Here is a 5,331-nt window from a genome sequence, read left to right on the forward strand (position 1 = left end):
CCCTACTTTGTACGTTAGATATACTCATGAACGCAGTTCTAAATATCATAGTTAATAAAAATTTTTGCGGAATGATAAAACTTCAACCATAACATTTTACATAACCATCAAATCATGTCTTATAAAACATTCGTAGTCAATTAAAACAAAACATAGTCTTTAAAACATCACAACATTTCTCCGAGATGCCAGTATCTTCGATTCAATGCCATGTGTCTTCAGTCACGCGAACTGCCTCGACCCCAGCCAGGGGCTCTGCCCCTTGGACCCTGCTAGGGGGCTGTCGCCCCTAGACCCCGCTGCCAGGGGCACTGCTCCCGGACCCCCGTTCGTTGAGGGTTATAATTAGACTAGAAACGCGATATGGATAGTGATAGTAATTAATATGCGTAATTGTTATACAGTTAGTCGTGCACAGCTAAAGAAAGGAATAACCGTAAACGGTGAACGCAACCGCATTGAGGTGAGTTTCTAGCCCCACTTCCTTGTTATGTTTTCGGGGCTGTGTGCATACTCGATGTGATAGTTAATAAACTTACCTTAGGTGGTAAGTGTATGCCTTGTATGATTTATGTATGATGATTGATTGACGGTGCGTGAACGATCTTCGGATATTGCATGTGCCGTCAAGTGGTAGTTAAAGGTACGATTGATATGTATGATATATGAATGATGTATGTATGAATATATATATATGATGTATGAATAATGTATGTACGATATGCTGATGGTACGTGAACGTCCTTCGGAGATTGCACGTATTGTCAAGGAAAGTATGTAAAGGACAGGTATGTTATAGCAGTACGAATGTAGGGAACCGACCCTAATAGTATCGGCGAATGAAGGGAACCGACCCTAATAGTATCGGCGAATGAAGGGAACCGACCCTAAAAGTATCGGCGATTGTAGGGAACCGACCCTAATAGTATCAGCGAATGTAGGGAACCGACCTTAATAGTATCGGTGAATGTAGGGAACCGACCCTAATAATATCGGCGAAGTTAATAGAGCGAAATGCTCTTAAAACATATATGTACGAATGGAAGTATTAGGTAAGTATGAAAGAAATGACGAAAGTACGAATGTATGTACGCATGTAAGTAAATATGATGGTGTGTACCTTCGGGTGCATATGTCAGTATGTGGATGTATTGTATGTCGTCTGATTAACTAGAACTCACTCAGCGTAGCTGACTTTTAGTATGCACGCGGGTGAGTAGAATGAGGCAACTTGCTTGAGGGGAAGCACATGGCATGGATTTGAAGACACTTGCATCTCAATGAAGTGTTATGTTATGATGTTTTAAAAGACAATGTTTATGTTAAAAATATTTGAATGCCCATTAAGACAAGAAAGGATGGTTATGTAATATAATGGTTTGAATGTTTTAATATACGTGAATGTTTTTATTAACTCTGATATTATGAACCGTGATTATGATTAAATCCAACGTTAAAGTGAGGCACCGGTAACGGGGCCTTACAATAAGCCAATTCTAGTTCCACGTGTATCTAAAATGGGCACGTCATGTGTAATCATTTAATTTTTGGGTGAGTTATTAATTTATTATATTTTTTCTAGTATGATATTTAGTTTGTGAATTTTTTATTTTGTATGTATTTGTTCTATTTATAGATTTTGTAGTTTAGTTATTGTTGTGTATTAAAAGAACATTCAGTTTGTTAATTAGTTTTTATTCTATTCAAATATAATTTAAGTTATATTAGTTTATAAATCATATTAACGAAAATTTTATGATCATGTGTAAAAACTAAATTTTTAAAAATTTAGTTTTTATTAATAATGTATATGTTTTTAATATTTTGTACATAAAATTTTATATTATGAAGTTTTGTAGATTTACTTCTTTTTTATATTTTAAAATGGATAATAATTGGAAGCCGTCATTTGAAAGTGACGCTATAATGATAATAAACCGTCTTGAGAAACTCTTTTCTCGAATTCTTTATCAAATCATTCGTTTCATCTATAAATTAGAAACCTTAAGTTAATATTCCCCTTAATTAGGACGGATTTTATTGTTAACTGGAAGTTTTGTAGGTTGTTAAAGGGAATTGTGTTTGTTCTTAGTTTATTTAATGAAACATTGTGTCATTAACAATTTACAACCACTTTTAAAATAATATATTGGTTTTAAATAATCTCAACTGTCACCTTTTGGTCATTGCCGATCATAACTAACTAATTGACTATTGACAGTCCCACCTTTTATCATTTTTTTCTACCAATGAACCCTGACTAATGAAAGCCTAACGTTGTTAGTTTTTGTGATTTGATATTTTTATTTAGCATATATGTGGCATGCTTATATGACATATTGCACTACCACCACCTGCCACCACCACCACCACCTTGGAAGTCACCACCACCAGTTTCCTAAAAATATTAGAATATTCTATATATGTTTTATTATGTGAATTTTGACTTTTGAAGTCAAGCCAACAAGTTTAAAAAGAAGATAAACTATTAATATGAATCTTGTCACTTAACTTCTAGAGTTCACCTGGTACTTCAATGAAGCAAATGATAATACAAGCTTTAACCTTGATGACTCCTTCTGCCAAATATAAAGTTGATATTATGACTCATTTATAAACAATCCATTATAAAGCATGATCACAAAGAAATTGTGTATACCTATTGTATCTTCTTTATCAGAAAAATTATATTTTGAGGATACAATGGACCTAAAATAGCATTCATCTTCTGTCAAGGTATTCATAAAATTATGTCAAGGTTAATTCGGACGACGCGAACCCCTTAGCATGATTACAAAAACACAATGCAATAAAATTCAGACGACTTTTAACTCGTGTGACCCATATGACCCTTTTAGGATTATGTGTTTTTCTTTCTTCAAGTAGTGTTAATTAGAGCTTGTAAATGTAGAAAGTTTTCTAAAAGTGTTTATATAAATATATCTATAGCTACTACTCTAAAAATATACGCTATTTATTATAACTTCTAGATATATTTCCAATCAGCTTACATGCTAATTTAAGCCTAAAAAAAAACCAGACATTAACGAACTATTCGGCTGGAAGTTCATCTTCGTTTATTTAAAAAACGAATAAACATGAACATGCATTTTGTTTGTTCATGAATTTTCATGAGCATCCGGTTATATTCGTTCATTTACGTCGATGTATTTTCGTTCGTTCATGTTTTATAAACATCTAAGTAGTTATATATATATATATATATATATATATATATATATATATATATATAGTAAAAGGGCTCATTAAAATGAATGAGGTAAACTTAAGCCACTAATTTAGATGTGTTTTCTGGATAAATTGTGATGTAATAGACTTGTTCATTTCCATTGCAAACTGTTTATTTAGATTTTGAATGCACTCGGACATTCCCTTATTTTTTATGAATGAACATGAACAAAGTAATGATAAGGTACATTGGAATACCAAGGATTCCATTATGCCAACGGCCTAGTATTTCCCATTTTTTGAAAGACGAAGCTAAATATTTTGGTCTAAATGTAAACATAATATGTAACCTTCATTATGACTGAATCTCAATCAAATAAGCTTCTTGTTAACACTGGACCGCTTATGATTTATGACCCGCATCAATTGAGAAAGAAACCAATACCTTAAACTTTAACTTTCTGAACTTGTTGTATTGATGCATGAAGATATTTATTCCAGAATTGACCTTGTTTTCAACATGCTTGATATCTGATGATTAAATATCAGTAAGTTGCTAATCGCTACCCAAAACAACATCAACAATGTTCTTGAAATATGATTTTTTAATCATGTCAAATGCTTAAACATTTGGGATTCTTTTGCAACAGAAAGTTGGTATTACCTACAAGAGATTATTTTAATTTTAGTTTTTTAATAAAAAGATTATAGTAGTGATCATATTATTATTGTAACAAAAATAATTATTAAAGGTAAAACAAAGTTGCATACTTTTCTTTTTACCTAATTATAGAGACTTCATTCTCGTCTCATAAAACATGTAGTGTCTCACAAAAATGTATTCTTTACTCATTTTTGACGAACTTCGCCGAAGATAAAACACGTTTGACACTACAATTATTAAAAGATTAACGTAAAAAAGGTTTTAAACTACATATTACCAACATACAAGGCACACACATACCCAAGAGCATATCCTAAAAACATTTACATATAGAGCAGAAACAACTGACCTTGAGTGTAGTACCAAGTCACTCTCATAAGATTGTTACTTCAAAGAAATAGCACGCAACTTAAGTTGCAAATACAATTCTCCGTTTGTAATATGCGAAATTATATTATTTATTTATATTTGGGTAAAACTGCAGATAACACATTCATTCAATTTAGATACTTAAACTTACAAATAAGTAAAACATGTAGTAATATTGAGTTGAAAGTGAAGTTTCAAACACCAACAGTATCGTTATCTAAAAAATATATTATTAAACAAAATCATATAAATCCAAAAGTTAAACAAACATATGTGAATAAAAAAACAAAAACATTTCAAACTAAATAAGCATCTAAATTAAAGTGAGTTCTGATATGAAAATAAATCAGGAGAAAAAAACAATTTACAAATCCTTAAAATAAATTATATCCAATCTGCATAAAAGAAATTATTTGACCATGAAACCCAAAATTTATTGGAATACCCCACTGAATTACTTAAGTAAATTAAAACCAATCAAAATGAAATTAAATTTTAAAATAATTGTTTGATTATTAAAGTCAAACTCCACCAGAATACTCTACTGAGGTGTTTAGCCCAAAACATTAAAGCTACCATATTCAATAATCTGATACTTTAACTTTGAAAGTAAACAAAACCTAGTTCACTTCAGCTTGCAGCTTCTGATTAAAATTAAACACAAATTTGTAGATCACAATTATGGAGTTTATCAATAAAGCATCTAACATAAAATCAAGACGAATTTTGATGTGGTCAAACCTATAGAAACAAATATTAATAATTGTAAAACATAGTACTTGTAGCAATTAGATATTTTAATATCGATGAATAACAGCGATGACTTACTTCTAGATCAATTAGAGTTCCATTGTAACAAACCGCTCAAATCATATACAAAATAATAATAATAACAAATGTACATGATTTAGAATTGTGTAAAGTTCCAGCAACTTATCCAGTCATGGTTTTGTTATCGGGATCATAAACCTCAAATGTCTTCAATAACTAACAAAGGCTTAACGAAAAAAAACCCTAATATGAACACTAACGAAAATAACCTTTTGAAATTGAATACAATAATAATAATAATAATAATAATAATATATAAAACCTTAAAAAAATAACAA

This window comes from Bidens hawaiensis, unplaced genomic scaffold (assembly GCF_021521415.1).
Source record: "Bidens hawaiensis isolate Kalapana, Puna unplaced genomic scaffold, B.hawaiensis_p1.1 tig00019442_1, whole genome shotgun sequence".
NCBI lineage: Eukaryota > Viridiplantae > Streptophyta > Magnoliopsida > Asterales > Asteraceae > Bidens > Bidens hawaiensis.